At 32.7% G+C, this 21,689-nt stretch overlaps 1 protein-coding gene across 2 annotated transcripts in view; it reads left to right on the top strand.

Moving 5' to 3' along the window:
- Positions 1-36: 36 nt before the first annotated feature.
- The window catches only part of LOC148309959 (uncharacterized), a 69,815-nt gene continuing 48,162 nt past the window's right edge, over positions 37-21,689 (top strand). For both annotated transcript variants that reach the window (XM_088259287.1, XM_088259288.1), the window contains exon 1: positions 37-186. The gene's annotated coding sequence lies outside the window, so the exon portion shown is untranslated. The remainder of the gene's footprint in view (positions 187-21,689) is intronic.

The raw sequence follows: 21,689 nt of genomic DNA on the forward strand, positions 1-21,689 counted from the left end.
ACAGAGACTGAAAAAAAGTGTGTAAATCAACACATATCCTGAAAGAAGCGTCCGTAATTCTTTCTCAACTTTTTCACTCGCTCGTCGCTCGATTCCGTCGGTAGTCGGTAGCAGGAAGCCTCCGCGGGGGGAGGGAAGGGGATAATCTTACTAATACAAAGCAAAACCTATCTCGTGGATTTACCGGTTAGTATGTCCATACTTTATATTGCCCGAAGTTAGGATAAAACTTAGTAAAACTGTTTTATGGAACGTTAATTGAAGGACCAGAAACAACAAATGTTTTAATATTCATCATTTCTTTTTTCTCCATTTTTTGTTTCCTTGTTTATCGTTACACACAACTATAGAAAGGATTTTAAAAAAATCGAAAATCCCTCGAATTATGAGCTGTTCTTTGAAATATGAACAAAGACATGAAATTTGTAACGCTCTCCTAATTATTCATCGTTCACTTTGTGTAATACCACTTTAAAGTGGTATTACACAAAGTGACCGATGAATGATAAGGAGAATGTTATATTGCCATACCACAAAGTTAACAATGCTTTTAATATACAAATACATTTATGAATTGATTTTTAATCAAATACAGATTTTTTGTCTACTTAGTTGTATTTTATTAAAAACACATAAAAATTAATATTGTGTCATTCGTTTGAAAATGCCATAACTAGGCAAAAAAATTGTCACAATATTAATTTTTATGTGTTTTTAATAATTTACAACTTAGTTGAACAAAAAATCTGTGTTTGATTAAAAATTCATTCATAAATTAAAATGTAGTTCTACAAATTAAACGCCAAATTAATAAATACAAATACATTTTTATTTCCATTTGTAGAAAACGGGTTTTATACAAATGTGTTGTCTCAAAAGTCTTCAATTCCACTAAAATTACAGTTTAAAAAAAAACAATTTATTGTAAACATGAAATATTTTATAAATAAAGAGATTAAAAAAAAACTTAATGTTTTATTGCATGATCGAGATAAATCAACATTTTCAAGTTTTACTTAGTAAATACCACTATTACAAAGTAAAAATTAAATTAAAAATGGATAGATTTTACCACAAACTGACTGCCGAATCAATGGATGATAAAATCAACGTGTCTGGATTGACTTCTTCTAAATTGTGGCAATAATTTATTCGGTGGGTAGATATTGTTCATTGCGAGTGGGTGTGAGTGTGGTCGGAGGACACGGAATTCCAGATTTATTTATTAGCGGACGAAAAATGGGAAAACATCCCGCCCAAGGCACTTGGCAGAGAGCACTTCCGGGTTCCCGGGCGAGCGCCGGCCCGCGGCTTCCTATGTCTATAAAAAATGTCTTATTTTAAACTGTTACAGACTTCCTGAAATGAAACGTAGTCGAAATAACAGTTGGTTCAAAGTATAACTATCCTAGACGTCATTACCTCATGAATTATACTTCATATCATTTTTTGACATCTCATCAAAGATGAAGTAGAATATGAAAGTCTGGGCATTTATGGGGCTCACGACCGTCATAGGCTGGTTTAAGTGATCACTTTACACACACACTATGAAAAATAACTCTTATAATTGGAGAAAATCCAGATTTGTGAACAAGTATTTGGACACACTCAAAATGTTGGAAATTATACTTGCACATTTACAAATTATAAAACAAATTGCACTCGAAATGCGATCCCTTAGACGAATGTGCCGCAAACTTGACATGGTCAAGTATTTCAAATAACTCAATTCTGAATTCAGTTTTACCAAATAAAACCCTATCAGCGAAAGCTAAGCTAGAGATGAAACGAGTAGTGATTTGGCCGGATACCGGATATCATAATCCGGTTGGCCGTTCATGTTGCAATGTGATGATTTTAGCACAAATGATGACTCTTTTCCGCCTAGCAAGAGAAGGAATACGAATGATAAATGGTGATTATAATATGTATTATTGATTCCCAAGAAAATGTATACATTTTATTTTAGATTATATATAATTGAGGGCGCTGGCATCATTCGTAATTTTTTTATAAAAGAAGATGGAAGTCTGAGTATCCCAGGGCTTACGACCTGGCATTTAGCTGGGTTAAGCGATCACATTATACACTTGTGTAACGTTCACCATTCCGCCCATTGTTGAACATTCATATTGCATTAATTCTTGAAACCTGTTAAATATATGCAATGGTCTTAGATCCTTCCGCATACCTACCGGTAAGGTTTTCGATACATTCGTGAAGCATGGCCGATTAGGCCATTATTTGAGCGATTGGTAAAGCATTAAGCTTATTCCTTTTGAACTCACAACTGGGTTGATTATTATTTTAAAACAGTTCGCTATATCGAAAGTAACACCACAAGTAATAGCCATCAAACGTCAAATAGCATCCTAAGAATATTTTTTTCGTTTTTATTTTTTATTATTAACATGTATTGTATGAAGCTAATTTTTGATAGATCTACAGGTGTTGTGTAAAAAGAAAAACGCAATCGTTTACTGCCAATAAATACTGAAAAACTTATTTTTATTTACCACAATTTACCTTATCAATAGATATTTTACATATCGCTAACTCCTTTCAACAACGTCATACTTATATCAAAAAACTTTCGATCGTTTTTAAAGATTAAAAATATAATACAATGTATTAAAAATAAACATCAAGCCACTTATTGAACTTTTTGCCGTGCACCAGATCTTTTTAGGTAAAACCTGAATGTTTTTTCTCAATTTGATAAATATTTTGTACATTTGAAAAAAAAAAATTAAACAATACCTTTTCTTCAAAATGCAAAAGCAACACTTTCTGCCCTTTAGCGGGAATATTAAGTTAAAATATGCCGCATTTGCTGGATATAGTACATTTTCTGGACATTCCGAAAACATGCACAACTGAAAATTGTCGATTTTTGATATGTGACGTTGTTGAAAGGAGTGAGCGATATATAACGCATTCTTATTAAAAAATATATATTTTTGATTAAAATGGCGTTCAGTTCGCTTAATTAGGTAACCTGTATCCGGCCAGATTGCAGCCAGTATATCGAATTCCGGATATTAAGAAAAATACCGGAAAAGCCGAATATCGTATTACTTTCGTCTATGTATATTAAATTATGACTTCTCTAATGATGTAAACATATATTTCAAATGGATTTATCTTTCTTTGATCAAAAGAAAAGATGTAAAAAGTACTGATAATTGTGAAATGCAAAGCCTCCATTTATCATAGTCATAGATTTAATATTAAATTGGAAGATATTCGGATAACCAATCTATTTATAAGATGTACATTAATTTAAATTACCGATTCTAATTTTTTATTACTAAATTCAAGATAGAAGACTACTCGATGACAATGACAGCGTGTTTTCTTGTTTGACGTCATAATATTTTTTTATATAGTTGTACTTATCTGTAAAAAAATTGAGATTATTTTAAATCTTTTCGAGTACTTACCTATCTCATCTCATATTGCCAAACAAACCAGCTGATTCTTATAATAGGTGTGATATGAGTGTGAAAAAGTTTTTTTTATATTAATTTTTGACATCTCATCAAAGATGAAGAAGAATATGGAAATCTGGGCATTTACGTGGCTGACGAAAAAAGAAAGAAAATAACTCCTGTAATTGGAGATAATCTAGATTTTGTGAACAAGTATTTGGACACACTCAAAATATTGTTAAGTTTTTTTTACTTCTAATTAGACATTTTTCAAATGGTGTATTTCGGCCTACGTGCATTTTTAAAGCACAAATTTTCTTCTCGCAGACACCTCGACATGCGCAGGGACTCGACTTTTGATTCAGCCACCGTCCGTCGGTCCTAGAGGTCACACGGGCGTTTTGATTTTTTTCCTTCCGCAGGGGTAGGCAGAAAGAATATTTACAACATTTTGAATGTGTCCAAATACTTGCTCACAAATCTGGATTAAACGACCTATTATTTTTTGAAATCTCAAAATAGATGAAGAAGAATATGGGTAATCACTTAAACCAGCCCAAGACGGTCGTAACCCCGTAAATGGCCAGACTTCCATATTTTTCTTCATCTATGTTGAGATGTCAAAAAATAATTGCAATGAATATTATTATCTTCGAAATATTAATTTATTTATGTACTTGTGTGTATTTGTATGTATTTGCGTATGTATGTACACATATTTATTTATTTTAAAACATGTTACATACATAAGTCAATATTCCCGATGAGTAATTTCTATTTCTCATTTTGGGACATGGGATTAAGGTTAACAAGACTGGAACACAAATAATAAAGTAACAAAAAAGATTTTTTTTTAAATAACCAAAACTAATACATGGCAAAATATAAAAACAATAAACATTTATAATAAATAGGCATAAGAAGCATATTTAAAATAAACAAATGAGAAAATATAACAATTAAGAAAATATAAAAAAAAAACATATGGTTAAAACAAAATAAGAAAATATGATAAACCACTACATTTATATTGATCTCGTTGGTATAACCCATGTCGAGGGCGTCGCAGATTTACAATATACATAATTATTATTTTTGTATTTTCAACTGCGGAGTTCCGATAAAGGTTTCTAAATTGGAAGATCCGAGTACCTCTTAATAATTACACGGCCTTAACGAAATGCTTTGGCCGGAAAAAAGAAACAAGGTCCGGTAATTACCTCACGACCGGAAATCCGGTGTAGTATTCCCAAGCTAACGAGACGCAGTTTGACCCTAATACCACTTTCACACAAAAACGTTGAGCTAAAGACTCCACTAAGCTACTCTGCTATACATACTTGTCTACTTTATCTTCTCACTTGTAGTATACCGATCAAATATCGATTCTTTGATCACAAAACTACGATTTTATTATGATTTTAGTGTTTAACTACTGTGTTAAGTGTTTGGTAGCGAGTAAAGTTTTTAAGCAAAATGATTCTTCTTCAAGATTAAATTATGCGATGTTATGAAGTTTGAACAAGAAACATAGTGATTTTATAACAATTTCATTAATTTATTTAGCAGTCACATTGTGGTAAAATCCATCCATTTTTAATTTAAGTTCTACTTGGTACCACTACACAACTTTAACATTTAGACTGAGCTTCATAGTCGGTGTTTGTCTATAATCTATGTTAATATGTAAAAAGTCTATGTAAAAAGAACCCCATCGACAAGACCCACAAGGTGGCTTGGCTTGGTGGGTCTCTGCAAAAAATATATTTGAAATATGTTCATAATTGTTATTTTAAATAAATGTACACAATTTTTGTAAAAAAAAAGATTTTGTAAGCGATGTTATATTTACAAATTTGTCGATTGTTATCCAGCGCCTGTAGTGTGGCTAGATTTGGTCACACCGGTTCTGTGGTCACACTACACCAGTGCTGGGTAGGAATAATGGCATCATTCGAGACATGTCTTGCGCCACGGTTCATGGATTGAGGTTCTGGTACGTTTCCTGGTTTTGTAACGGCCGAGCCTTGCAAAATAATTGACACCGACTTGCCTCCATTCATTCCTGATTTCATCTCCAAACTGGTGTTTTGACATCGCCCAGTTATTCGGATACTGGATACGTTTCATCAGCTGATGAGTGTAGTTGCAATGTATTCTGCAATCTAATCAAATGTGAAGAAGAATATGGAAGTCTGGGCTTTTAGATGGGCTTACGTCCGTCATATGCAGGTTTAAAGGATCACTTTACACACGTGTAACATTCACCAATTCTACCCATGATTGACAACCACACTACTCAAATTCCGTAAATGGCCTGACTTCCATATTCTCATTATGTTGAGATGTTAAAAATAATATGAAATAACTCCTATAATTGAAAATAATCCAGATTTGTGAAAAATATATGGACAAACTCAAAATGTTTTTAAACAAATGTGTTTATGTCGGTTTGTGGTCCCGTGGTTAGTGTCACGGACTCTCGAGTAAGAGTTTCTGGGCTCGAACCCACTCTAGCGCAATTTTATACCTATTTTTAATAACGAGCCGCTTAGACTCACAGAAATAGTTTGATATTGAAATATTTTTGTAAATAATAAAAACAAAAATATTTCTTTAAAAAAAAAAGAATGTGGATATGTCCGCCTACGTACTGAATTTGGCTACCATGCCAGAGGCTCCCGGGTTCGATTCCCGGGGGGGTTCAAAATAAATATAAGTTAGATTTTTGTCATCTCAACATAGATGAAGAAGAATATAGTTGTCTAAGTATTTACAGGGCTTACTACTTGCCTTTCTGATAAGTCTGACACTTCTTTATTTACAACATTTTGAGTGTGTCCAAATACTTGTTCACAAAATCTGGATTATCTCCAATTACAGGAGTTATTTTCATATTATTTTTTGACATCTCATCAAAGATGAAGAAGAATATGGAAGTCTGGGCATTTACGGGGCTTACGACCGTCATAGGCTGGTTTAAGTGATCACTTTACACACGTGTAACATTCACCAATTCTACCCATTATTGACAACCACACTACACAAATTATTGAAAGTTCTATATATTTAAGTTCTTCTTTATTTATGTTGAGATGTCCAAAGTATTATATAACTCCCAAATGGAGAGACCCAGATTTGGGTTCAAGTATTTGGACACCCTCAAAATATTGACAATGTATTAGATTCTAGGATAAAACAGTTCAATGATAGTTAACGACCATAAAAGTAACATAAACTAATTTAAGTGCACCGTAAAAGATAATACTATAATTAATTTAATTATAGTAATCGTGACTTTGTGAAAAATTGACAAACTGATGATATCTGAAATTCTGGCATAAATATCTGTATACTAATAAATTGAACGTAATCAATCAATACGAAAACTTGATAGCTATCTTACCTGAATTTCATAATTAAAAATCTTATCGACTTGTCATGTGACACGTCATACAAATTTACCTTTGGAGTTTTTTTTTTATATACGTAGATGTTAATAATAAATGCGTAAAGATAAAACTAAAATTTCATTAGTTGATTCGGCAGTCACAATCTATCCGTTTTTAATTTAAGGTTTAATTGGCAAATACCATTTTGTATTTCTTGTGATAAGTGTTTCGATGCATTCCGCATCATTCGATACGGTGCGGTGTTTGAAAATGATGCGGAATGCATCGAAATACGTGCCACAATAGATTTTAAGTAATAGTGGTATTTACCAAGCAAAACTCAAATAAATAAAATTGTAAATGAAAACACCTGTTTTTTACCGCTTAAGTTATATTTATTTTAACGACTAGTTTTGGAAGCTACAGATGCTTCCGTCTTCGGGTCCTCCGCTTCAGGTAACAGTCCAGGGTAATATTTAATAAATATTAGAGTGAAAATCACATAAATTTGTTTGACCCCTCTCCCCTCGGAATCGAGCCTGGGACCTCCAGTACGGTAGCCGAGCGTGCTGACCATTACACTACGGAGGCGGATGAAATATTCAATACTTTCCGAAATATCTAATGTCAACCACCCTTTAAAAAGCATAACCCTGCATATTTGCGTTCATCATTATATTATACATGGTGTTTTCTTGCCTAGTTCCATGTATGTATTTCGTGTTACTAACATATCGCTCACTCCTTTCAACAGCGTCATAAATAAAATAAAAACTTGATTTTTCAGGACATTGTTTTTAAAGTTTAAAAATATAATTAGGTGTATTAAAAATAAATATCAAGCCACTTTTGGAACTTTTTAGTGTGCAACAGATGTTTTTAGGTAAATAAGAATATTTAGTATATTTAAAAAATAACAAAACAATACCTTTTCTTCAAAATGCAAAAACAACACTTTCTTCCCCAGTAGCGGGTAAATATTAAGTTATAAATATGTTTTTTTTTGCTGGGATATAGTACATTTTCTGGGCATTCCGGAAACATGCACAACTGAAAATTGACGATTATCGATAAATGACGTTGTTGAAAGGAGTGAGCGATATGTATTTGTATTATTATTTATATTTAAAACAGAGATTGTCCGAAAAGAATGTGTATTTAGAAGATCTTCTTTAGACCAAAGTATTCTTAGTTCACGAACAGTCAGTCTCCCACGCGAGTTGGTGATGACGTCTACAAAAATAAAATTAGGCCAGCAAAGAAGGAAAGATATTTCCGTCGAATTGTGGAAGGAAATCGCGCAGCCGACGGAACATATGACCGGATGTGGTAACGGAAGTTATTGTGGCAATTTGAAGAAAAATTGGCGAAGCGTAGGTACGCAAGCATTTACAAAACGTTGCTTCACTAACCATTGGGAAAGTGTACAGAGATCTTAAGAAAATAATTGATGAAACTGATTGAGACTATTTCAAAAGATATTGGTGAGGTGACAGAACGAAAATAAAAATTATGATTTTATTTATTGATGAGGCAGTCACTTTGTGGTAAAATCTACCCATTTTTAATTTAAGTTTTATAAAGTAAATACCACTAATTTCTTATAATCTATTGTGACACGTGTTTCGATGCATTCTGCATCATTTTCAAACATGGAGTTTATTGGAAAAAATTATGCGAAATGCATCTAATCACGTGTCACAATAGATTTTAAGAAATTAGTGGTATTTAGTAATAAAAATCAATTTAATTAAATATGATGCCAAAAAAGTATATTATTGAAAGTGTGTGTGATAGTGTTCTGTAGGTATTTATATGTACCCGTATGTACATATATACCGAGGTCTGGAGATTGTTTTTATTTATTTTTTATTTTTAATAATTGTTGGAATGCGCAGTGAACGCAAACCTTCGAACGAATACCGAAAGTCGAAATTCCAAAATAATGCACAAAACCTGTCATGGTCCCATTAAGTGATCACTTTACACACGCACAACATTCACCATTCTACCAAAATGTTGAAACTACTAGATATAGATATGATCGATCTCGTAACACAGTACATATGAGATCACAACCGCCATCTATGTTGGATTGAGAGAGCTTTTATTTAGTAAAGACCGTATTATTTGTATGAACCTCGGGTTATTTAAAATAATAGGAAATGAATAAAAACATTAATTTATTTAAAAATAATAGGAATGAACGAAAAAAACGAATAAGTGTGTAATGTAATCACTTAACCAGCCTATGACAGGTTAAAATGTATTATTAAGCTCGTCATTTTTAGTACTTTAATTGAAGACTTTCGTTTCTCACAGTATCCCACTTTTTTCCTTAGTATTAATTGAAACTGTTCTAGAAATAAAAGAACTATAATTATTTGTTAAATTAATCTAGTTAACTTGATGTTAACATCCCACTATCACATGAACTAATTAATGCCCTCATATTTTTGTAGTATATTATGCGTATGACGTCATATTTTTAAAATACTATTTGTTCCTGTTAGAGATTTAGAAACACTTTAAATAAATACTCTACGAAATCTTAGTTTGATTATTGACGATATCGCTCACTCCTTTCAAGAACGTCATAAATAAAAAATCGTCAATTTTCAGTTGTGCATGTTTTCGGAATGCCCAGAAAATGTACTATATCCCAGCAAAAGCGGCATATTTTTAACTTAATATTTACCCGCTACTGGGCAGAAAGTGTTATTTTAGCATTTTGAAAATATTTTTCAAATGGAGAAAAAACATTCAGGTTTTACCTAAAAAGATCTGTTGCAAATAAAAAGTTCAATAAGTGGCTTGATATTTATTTTCAATACATTTCATTATATTTTTAAACTTTAAAAATGATCTCCGGAAAAACTATTTTTTATTTATTTATGACGTTCTTCAAAGGAGTGAGCGATATGATGAGATATCAATTAAGTATAACAAGTTAACGGTTAAATTAGACCGCTTTTTGAGTTTATTTACGTAAACATGACTAGTTCACAGAATTACAGAAGTTCTTATCAACATTTTTGTTCACAAGGATATCGGTAGATCTCGAAACTAGTCGTCTTTACATTAATAAACCAAATAAGTCGTCTTATGTAAGTCTTTTATTTTTATGTTTGAATCATCATGTTATTACAAAAAATTAAAGCCAAATTAATATACAACATTTTGAGTGTGTCCAAATACTTGTTGACAAAATCTGGATTATTCCAATTACTTAGTTATTTTCATATTATCATAAATCAGGAAATATCATATTAAGTTTTGTTTACTGATATCTCAACGTAGATGAAGAAAAATATGGAAGTCTGGTATTTATAGGGCTGTCCTAACATAGACTGGTTAAAGTGATCTCTTTATACACGTGAACCCTTACTATTCTACCCATGATTGACAACCATACTAAGTACTCAATTTAAAAAAAAATTATTTGTTCCTGTTAGAGATTTAGAAACACTTTAAATAAATACTCTACGAAATCTTAGTTTGATTATTGACGATATCGCTCACTCCTTTCAAGAACGTCATGTATCAAAAATCGTCAATTTTCAGTTGTGCATGGAAGTTATACATATATTTCTATTGAAAACATATCACACGTGAGAAATCTACTGTTGAAATAACTTAGTTTTCTATTGGCAGAAACCTTCATTAATATATTTTCAAATAAACCTGAATTTAACTTACAAAATTTGAACAGTGTGATTGTGTGGGTAAAATGGTGAATGCTACTCGTGTGTAATGTGATCACTAAAAATAGCTTGTGACAGGTCATACGCTGTGTAAATAGCTAGACATCCGTATTCTCCTTCATATTTGTTGTAGATCTGAATAAAAAATATTGATATTAATTACAAATCGTGAGAAAATACATAATTTTGATCGTAAATTTCGAGACTCAATATGTTGTGAAATATCATATCGTTTTTTAAGACATTTATTATTTACTGTTTGATTCGTTCTTGTTGAACATAAAATAGAATCGTCGGGTTTGACTTCCGGTGTGGTATTATGGGAGAAAAAAACCGACATGAGAATATATAACGCAAAGGAAGTCTCAGTCGCAGTGCATCCTGTTGCAACTTGCAGCGGATTCAATAACAATCTTATTTCTCCGAGATTATACAGGAAATTAAAATCGGTTTATACTAAATAAATGCCAACAGGTTTTAAAAGGCATTCTCGTGATTTTACAGTCAAGAAAAAAATTATTCACGTTTCTCCAGATACAATATCTACTTCAAAACTCTTATGAACATCGGCTTAAAATTTAAATGTCTTAAATGTGGGTTTTTGTAATATTCACATTGTCCTGTATAGTATTAATACTGTCCGCTAATAGTCAGCACGCTCGGTTATGAATGGAGGTCCCGGGCTCGATTCCCAGGGGGGTCAAACAAATATAAGTGATGGTGTAATGGTTAGCGTGTTTAGCTACCATGCTGGAGGTCCCGAGTTTGATCCCTAGGGGGGAGAGTAAAAAAAAAGGAAGATTTTTCACTCTAATATTTATTCAATGTTACCCCTGACTGGTACCTGTAGCGCAGGCATGATTACCTTACCTTCGTTTACGATCAAGATAACACTGTTTTTATATGATGGAGTGCCTTATGTACCATTGAGTGCGGATAAGGGTTTGAAGAAGAATAACATTCACAACATTTTGGGTGTGTCCAATAGATGTCTCTCAACATAGATGAAGAATAATATGGAACCCTTAGTATTTAGAGGGCTTCCGACCCGTCATAGGCTGGTTTAAGTGATCTCTGAAATTTCATCTAAGTATATTCACGAGAATATAATACGAATTATGGATACTTATAAAATTTCGGTGATATATTGCATATCATTAAAATTATTTTCTGCTTATTTACAATCCATTTATTGGTACTATGAATGTGAGGCAAAACGATATATGATAGATGTTCGAATGTTGATAAAAGGAATGAATGCAAGGCTGAGATAAGCACTATCGATAAAATTGTGTTGAGATGGTTTGGGCAAGTGAATAGAATGAGTGAAGAAAGAATGGTAAAACAAATTTACGAGGCGAATGTGGTTAGAAATAGATGCAGAGGAAGACTAAGAAAAAATCGAAAATTTCCAATAGTCGGATGTGGTCATGTCATGAGTCGAAATAATCGGCTGGTATGTATGAGGAGATGTATGAACGTATAAGAGGCGAAGATTGTCGGCAAAGACAGATTGGTGTGACGTCCTAATCTGCCTACCCCTGCGGAGAAATGGCGTGGTGCAGTTAGTTACCCTTAATAGACAATACATATATATATATATACATATATATATATATATATATATATATATATATATATATATATATATATATATATATATATATATATATATATATATATATATATATATATATATATATATATATATATATATATATATATATATATATATATATATATATATATATATATATATATATATATATATATATATATATATATATATATATATATATATATATATATATATATATATATATATATATATATATATATATATATATATATATATATATATATATATATATATATATATATATATATATATATATATATATATATATATATATATATATATATATATATATATATATATATATATATATATATATATATATATATATATATATATATATATATATATACATATTATACTTCCAACTTTGAAATTCTTTGGGATTTTTTCAGGGCAATATTAAGCTAGTAAGATATCAAATAGTCAATGATCACATTTTTGTAAAAATCTACTTGGTCACTTTCTCCCGTATGACTACCATATATAGTTGTATAAAATTCAAGAAAACAGTGCCATATACCATAAATTATTTGATAAATATATAAATAGTTTCGAAAGACATATTGCTGTGGGCGTTCTGTTCTCTTTGCCTACCCCTGCGGGGAGCGGCGTGACGGTTGGTTGGTTTAAAAAACCATATATATATTTATTGGTATGCAATTAATCTCGGAGCACAATTCCCGCCATATCTCGAGTCGGAACGCGATTATAAAAATTCGTAGCTGGAATGCCGCGCGGGCATCTTGTGTGTATCCCCTCGCGGGCGGAAGGCAGGGGGCGGCGGGGCGGGGGGACACTTCCTAGCGCGGGAACCGGTCCGCTTCCTGTCCCGCACTACCTGCAGCATCCACCACACACCGCACACCACACACCACACATGATCATGCTGACACACACTATATCTACACACTATACACCTACTTAGCAGGGCCGGCTCGGTCAATCCGACATTTTGTAATTTCCTTCTTAAAACATCTTTTTGCATTGAAAAAATAAGTTTTTCTTCGAAATAATTATATGGTTTTGAAAAGATAAGAGTTATTGAAAGATAAGGAGTATTTTTTCCATTTATGTTTAAAAAATATAAAAAAACAAAAAAATATCCAATACACATTATTAAAAAAAAATCGGGCGTGAAGAGACGCGTAACCTCTCCCACTGATTGAATTCTGTGTTTGCGAGTGAGGCCTTAAAGATGTAAAAGTAGATAATACAGTTGGTACTTGGTAAAGCATTTTGAGTGTGTCCAAATCTTTGTTCATGTTGTGTTTTTTCACGTTATTTTTAGTGTGTCCAATCCTTTGTTTAGTGGTAGAAGATTATCAGTTAAATATTGATAGTTTTTTGACTAGGTAGTTCTATTTGAGTGACAAATTTAGAATGCCGCTTGCCAGACTGTGTGGGTATCTCCACGATTGCTGCTATGTTGCCGTCACCATTGTGTCACCGACATACCCACATTCCTTACAGTTCACAAATCTGGGGTTTGTCAACTTAGGAGTTATATTTTCGGTATCACAACATGATACGAAACATCTACAGTTCCTCTTTATATGAAACAAGATGAAAGTCTATGCATCCCAGGGGTAACAACCTCTATATACAGGTTCCAAGAATTAATGTAATGAGGATGTTCGTTAATAGGCAGAATGGTGAACGTTACACAAGTGAATAAAGTGAACGCTTAAGCCAGCCAAATGCCAGGTGGTAAACCCTGGAATGCTCAGATTTCCATCTTATTTCATAAATAAGGGGAAGACTGAAACATGTTTACCATAATATCAAGTTGAGACACCATTAAAAATATATTTAACTTCGCTTTGGCTTTTTTTGACCTAATAAAAAATTCAATTTTCCCTTAAGGCAAATTTCAAAGTGGTTCTTGATGAAAGAATTAATATGATGAAATAAGACATACAAATTTATTATTTTATTAAAATTAAACACTTGAATAATCCACTTTATCCAGTTTGATTTTTATTTACGACTAGTTTCGAAAACGACAATTGTTTTCATCTTCTGGTACAAATTAAAACAATTGTTAAATGTTCTTCTTCTTCTTCTTCTTATTGTAGGCCTTACGGCCTGTTTTTAAGAGGGATTAGCCTCCTGCGACGTCGATTCCCAGCTATCGGCCCATCTCTTTGGTGGTCTGCCCGGGAGTCGTCTACCATGGGGTTGGCCGTACAATGCGATGTGGGGGAGTCTGGATGGTTCCATTCTCCTCACATGCGCATACCATTGTCTTCTTCGTTGCCTTCCCCACCTAACGACATCTTCGATCTCGCATATTTCCCTGATCTTGGCATTTCTCAGTCTATCTCGAAGACCCTTGCCTGTTATGCTTCTCAGAGTCTTCATTTCTGACACTCTAAGCGTGTTTTTTGTGGCAGCGGTGTCTGCTCTACTTTCGATTCCATACGTCATGATGGGTCGGACACAAGTTTTGTATATCTTGATCTTGCTGCCGATCTTCATCTCAGGGTTTTTCCATATGGCATTTTTCAGGCATCCTGAGATGGCTGCAGCTTTGTTCACTTGCCCCATCACTTCGCATCGCAGATCCGTCTAAGCACATAGGTCCACACCCAGGTATTTAAACTTTTCCACCTGCTCTACCAAGACGCCGTCCACAGTCACGCTACATCCCACTGGGGTGCGAGAGAACACCATACTCTTGGTCTTTGTAGCGGATATAGCGATATTGAATTTTTGACTAGCAAGGTGGAATGTGTTCAAGAGTAGTTGCAGGTCCCCTTCAGTCTCAGCGAATACAACGGCATCATCCGCAAAGCAGACAACATCGACGGTTTTCTCTCCCAGTCTGTATTCTTTATGTAGTCCTTTAATATCTTCCACAATCCCATCCATGATGAGATTGAAGAGGAATGGACTCAGACTGTCACAGACTGTTAAATGTTAAATGTTTTAATTTGTACCAGAAGATGAAAACAATTGTCGTTTTCGAAACTAGTCGTAAATAAAAATAAAACTCGATAAAGTGGATTATTCAAGTGTTTAATTCTAATAAAATAACCATGTCATTCCACAAAGTTAATGCCGAATCAATAAATAGTACAAATTTATTATGCTAATAAAGTAAAAGTTGTAATATACAGTTATGATTAATACTAGTATATTTTATTAAATAAATTCGACTCTGCATACTCCACACACTATCAAATTCCGACGCAACGGTCTCCAGTTCTGAGCAATGCAAACAAAAACTGTTACATGTGGCGAGAAGTGTATAAAAACGCCTTAGAAATTGTAAAAAATATGTCTTAATCTTGGAATAACCGAGGAATACAAAAGTAGTCATTACAATAATGATGAATTATCAGTACTTGATATCAGTATTGGTCTGCAGGAGCTGGTGGCAAAGGTATACAGTATAATGTGTGCAAGGAGAGTGATTTATTCATGAATATACAGCAAATAAACAAAAACTAAACTCGTATTGTTTTTTTGACATCTCATCAAAGATGAAGAAGAATATGGAAGTCTGGGCATTTACGGGGCTGACGACCGTCATAGGCTGGTTTAAGTGATCACTTTACACACTATAAAATTTACCGATTCTACCCATTATTGACAACTACTCAAATTCTTGGATGTTCTATATATATGAACCAATTTAGAAACCTTGTTCTTGAATCACTAGAACTTCACTAGAGACATCCATTGTTGAGATGTAAAGAAGCTTTTTATCAAGCAGAAACTCTCATATTAGTATGTGAGGTCCGAATCCTGGATTATAATCACACACATGAGAAACGCCAGAAAATATCATTTTCATTTTTATTATTTAAGCCTATAATTTGACCAGATAATTTATTTACAACATTTTGAGTGTGTCCAAATACTTGTTCACAAAATCTGGAATATCTCCAATTACAGGAGTTATTTTCATATTATTTTTTCGCATCTCATCAAAGAAGAAGAAGAATATAATTATATCAAATACAATTAATATAATTATATAATTATGTCAAAAAATAATATGAAAATAATTCCTGTAATTGGAGATAATCCAGATTTTGTGAACAAGTATCTGGACACACTCAAAATGTTGTAAAAAAAACTAAACTGGCTAAAAGCTAAATTAATGGATGCTACAGAAAGATAAAATGATTCGAAGGCATAGCCAAGGTGACGTTGTCAATTATAGAAGGACCGAGAACCTGAGGACGAGGAGAGTTGACGTCAACAGTCAACTAAAAAGACGATAAGTTGGGATAGTGCCAGGAAGAAGAAGGAAAGCTAAGCTGACAGTACATAATGGAGTCCTGAAATCGTGATGTAATGCAGCTTACCGATGTTTGCAATCGTAACACTGCACTCTAATGCTATAATATGTGTCAAGCCCCCATCTGTATTCCACTGGAGTTTTATGATGATTTGAGTTATCACAGGTGACCAGTGAGTTAATTTTTTGGCAGTGCATTTTACTTTAAAAATGGCAGTACATGTTTAAAAAAAAGGTCTGATCCTTTTTTTGTTGTCCGCCTCCGTTGTTTAGCTACCGCGCTAGATGTCCCGAGTTCGATTACCAGGCAGGATGAAAATAAATATCGGTGATTTTACACTCTAATATTTATTCAAGTTTACCCTGGACTGGTCTCGGAAGCGCAGGAGTGATCACCTTGCCTCCATGTGAGTAACGATCATGATAACACTGAGTCAATACGATGCAGTGCTCTATGCACTATTGGGTGCGGATTAAGTATTTTTTAATGTAAAATTCTCTTGTAACATGTTAACTTGCATCCAATTGATTATTTTGAATTGTGTTAGTAACTCCGAAAATATTTGATTTCTGAAGGTGTTTCTTCATAGACGAATAAATTTCGGCAACAAAATCTATCAAACACACTCAATTTTCTGCTTCATCGTGCTATTTTATACCTAAATAAACGTTTATCGCAATATTTCATTTCCACGCAATCATAAATAAGCATTTACTTTTGATTTGTCCGAGATAGCCGCGTTAATTTGTTACACAGATATGTGTGGGTGTGTGTACTGTCCGTTTTAGTAGCGCTTACATTGTATTGTACATTACAATTATTAAATTCCACAATGCATTGCTTAGGCATCACATATGTTACGTATGTTTGAAGTGACTTATCGTCAAGGCACTATGTATTACGCATGCGTCGGCAATGCACGGACATGTATTAACTCCACGTTCTAATGTTCTAACGCATGATTTGCTCCTACGAGCGAATTTTATCTCACTCATGTCACCGTCCAAAGGGATGGAAAGATTCTCATGTCATATATCTATTTTGTACTATTAAATATTCAAAGAGATGGATAGACAGCTGGGTATCAACAACGCAGGAGGCTAATCCCTCTAAAAACAGGCTACAAGACATACACCTAGAAGAAGAAGAGGAGAAGAAAACTATTAAGTACCTACAAAATTATGTTCAAAATCAAAATTGCACGGTAGCTCTAGTATAAAAGCTAGTATGGGAACAGTTCTAGAAAAAAACCCTTTAAGAGAAAACTTTTCTTCATACAAAAAGTTTTGGATTTCAAAACTGAAATCACATATCGCTCACTCCTTTCAAGAACGTCATAAATCAAAAAACTTGATTTTTCAGGAGAACGTTTTTAATGTTTTAAAATATAACACAATGCATTAAAAATAAATATCAAGCCTCTTATTGAACATTTTACTGTGCAACATATCTTTTTAGGTAAAACCTGAAGGTTTTTTCTCCATTTGAAAAATATTTAAATATTTAAAAAAAATTTAAACAATACCTTTTCATCAAAATGCGAAAACAACATTTTCTGCCCTGTAGCGGGTAAATATTAAGTTAAAAATATGCTTCTTTTGCTGGGATATAGTAGGTACATTTTCTGGGCATTCCAAAAACATGCACAACCGGAAATTGACGATTTTTGATTTATGACGTTCTTGAAAGGAGTGAGCGATATATGGTGGGTACTGGTAAATTTCATTGTGTGATGTAGTGTTTTGTGCACATTGAGAAAAAAACATATCAGTACAAATAGCTAATGATTTAATTAATAATTCAGTCATTTAATTTTTTTATTTTTACTAGTAATTATTTTAATAAAAATTACTAGAAAGAATTAAAACTGGCTGACACTAATTATACTGCACTATTTTTCTTTGGGAATAAGCTCATTCATTAGATGGGCCGGTAGGTTATTCTTTATCATTCGGGTGTTAGTTTCCAATAATGTGTTAAATACCTTCCATGTTATAGGGTGGAAATACCCATTTATTCAATGGGTGTATTTCCTATAAGGGTAGATCCCTTATTCTGTCACTAATTGGTGATTAGGACAATTGACTAAAATGTATTTTAATATTTCTCCTTCCTAGGTATCCACTTCCGCGAATCTATGAATGAAAATAGCCCTACAAATGTCAGTATATACTCGTATGTACGTACTCCATTGAAATATAGGTAATATAATAAATTCATTCCTTTATTCTGTGGCAATTTATTTTTGGTTTGTTATTATTTTCTCACTAGAAGGGTTTGAGATAAGGTTTTTAAAATGGTAAACTAATACGGTATTCGGTGTACCGTTCTATACAAATATGTATTAGATATTTTCCGAAAATAAAAAATAACTAACTTACTAGTTATCACACCGCTTCTCCGCGGGAGTAGGCATAGGGAATCGAACACAAAATCTGGTATACATATGTGATTTATCAGTTTTTAAAAAAATGTATGTATGTTTGAGGTTTTAGTTGTCACGGTCTTCAAAGAAATTTCACAACGGAATTTCGAAATCATTATTGCTGAAAAAAACACACATACAAAATGGTATTGATAAAAAATGCAATTAAGACTTAATAATAATTATAAAAATAATGAATTTGGATAATTTATTTAGCGCCATTTTCGTAAAATACTACCTTAAGGATGCTTTGATCAGGATTTTGTTAAAAATAGTACAAGTAAAAGCATAAAAAAACTGCTACAGTATCGAACAGATTAATTGAAACAAAACTTTTTTTTCGTATTTTCAACACCCTCTAAAAAATGTTTTGGGGGTGTTCCTCGTATTATGGACCAGGGCTGCTTCTAAAAAGTTATAAATAAAAATTATCAAATATTTAATTTAATTCTATTATTTCTAGACGAAGCAATAACTTTGTGGAACGACATGCTGATTATTAAAAAAAAAATAAGTAAAACTTTTCTCCTCCTGGAGATGAAAACATCTGTAGTTTTCGAAACTAGTCGTGTGTAATGAAATAAAACTCATTAAGTAGTATTGTACAAGTGTTAAATATTTTATTAAATAATTTAAATTCATGATGTGTGTGTATACGTAGGTACCGGTTTTCCTAAACCAACAATGGCTTAGTCATTGAAGATTTGAGTCAGCTTTCATGGCGAATTGCAATCACGTATGTGTTTTTCTCGCTAAAAAAATGGCAGTTGTTATTTGATATTCGCAAGAACACGGATGCAAGCATGCAGATATTTTACAAATTCAGTAATACAGATATTTGAATGCAAACGTGACAAAAATATAACATCCGCCAAATTACAATGCGTTCAACAGTATACATATTTTTGCTCGACACGTATTTACCGCTGTTTTATAAATCTCTGGGATAAAACAGCTTGATCAAGCGAATACAAGGCTTATTTTTTGTTAAAACATATTGTGTTGTTATTATTTATTTTTTTAGCAAAGGAAACGAGTGACAAAAGATCTGGCTGGTTTAACCGCTTGGCTGCCAAAATCCGATGTATTGGCTTTTGGTATAAGTGTAGAGAGAAATACCTCCGATATATAAGATCGGAGGTATTTCTCTCTCATCATGATTTTACATATACAAGTATCGACGGAACGGAACACCTTATGCATATTATTTTTTTTTCTGGCTAATCTGAGGGAAATTTCTATGTCAATTCATATTTTTTGGCACAGTTTTATATCCCAAGACGGAAATAATGCAAAAATTTAATTTAATTTTTTTATAATGTAAATCAGGTTATCTAAAATAAAAATCAAATAATATTAACTCTGAAATTGAAACTCCAAAAGTTAAATATGTGAATCGTAAAGTAAATAAATCCAAAATCACATATAAATCATATATATAAAGCCAAAATACACAATGTAAATAAATTAAAAAATCACAGGTCTGAAATCTGATCAATATTAGTCCAAATATTTTGTTTCGTGGACTCGTAGGATTAATATTTTTTGGCCAAAAATACCTAAACCTTCAAAAGACCAACCTTCTGTTGACTTAAAAGAGTCGTACCTATATTGGCCTGGAAAGCTTCCCACTTTTTGAAACCAAAAAATCATTATATTATGTGAAATTCGAAATAAAATGATCGTCAGACTTATTTTTAACCAAATCGCGAGCATTAACGCATAAAAACTGAAAGTATATAATAATATTTCTCATAAGGACGAGACGAAGATGTAAAAATGAGTTGGAATTCATGCTAATGCCTCGGGTTCGAGATTGTTTTATAACATTATGATGTATGATAATATCTCGATTTTCTTGCAGAGTATACATATGTATGATACATATTTATATTGGTTTCTTATCACATTTTCCAAATTGATATTGTAATTTATGGGTTCACAACGAGCAAACCAATTTTCATGTTATACATTTTAATGGGATTATACACGACCTGTTTCGTAATGAGATTCGATCGCATTTTTCTAGTAAATGTTACATTTGATTCGGGAGAGATCACCATTTTTACAATCCAAATGAGAAATAATGCAAACATCGAGTCGTCTTAATCGGCACAGCTAAATGCAGTGAAACCTCTCTCCGTCGTTTTTAAAGGGATCTATTGAAAAAAAAACAATGAATGCGGGATTAAGAGGTTAATAAACAAGGAGATACGATCGAGTAAAGAAACTATCCTCCCAATCTGCATAACCAGTGGTGTGTATTTATTTCTTTAAAAAAATAAAAAGCTGAATAGAACTAAAAAAACATCAAAGTTTATCACATTGTCAATAATCTGTTATCAACGTTTTTTTACCATTTTATTTCCGCAACAGCAAATTTTTGACATTGCCAATAACATTTTTTTCGGCATCAATTATTGAATGTGCGTAGTAGAAAGTTTTCAATATTTCAAAGAGTGTGCATAGTTCTGAAAATGAAGGTCTTTACCTTCATTTTCAGAACTATGCACACTATGAACTATGCAGCGGCTCCTCTTCACCAATTTCGACCTCTTCTGCTGCATCTGTCAACCTTGCGCCACACAAGCGTCGATAGTTTCTATCCCACATGTTGGAATATTGTCGTCGAATATAACAAAATCGGGAAAATTGAGAAGAATGTAAAAAACACAAACAAAATATGTCATATATGCAGCGTAATTCAAACGTTGAATGCGGTAAAATGGTGATTGAAAAACGATCGATGGGATCTATTTTTGTATGAAATTAATTCGGGGTAGGAGAAATAAATGACACATTGGGAAAAGATTATTCGAGGAACGATAGATAGAGTTTTCATAGT

The sequence above is a fragment of the Brachycentrus maculatus genome, unplaced genomic scaffold (genome assembly GCF_059751285.1).
Source record: "Brachycentrus maculatus isolate JH-2025_06_01 unplaced genomic scaffold, ASM5975128v1 h1tg000115l, whole genome shotgun sequence".
Classification (NCBI taxonomy): Eukaryota; Metazoa; Arthropoda; class Insecta; order Trichoptera; family Brachycentridae; genus Brachycentrus; species Brachycentrus maculatus.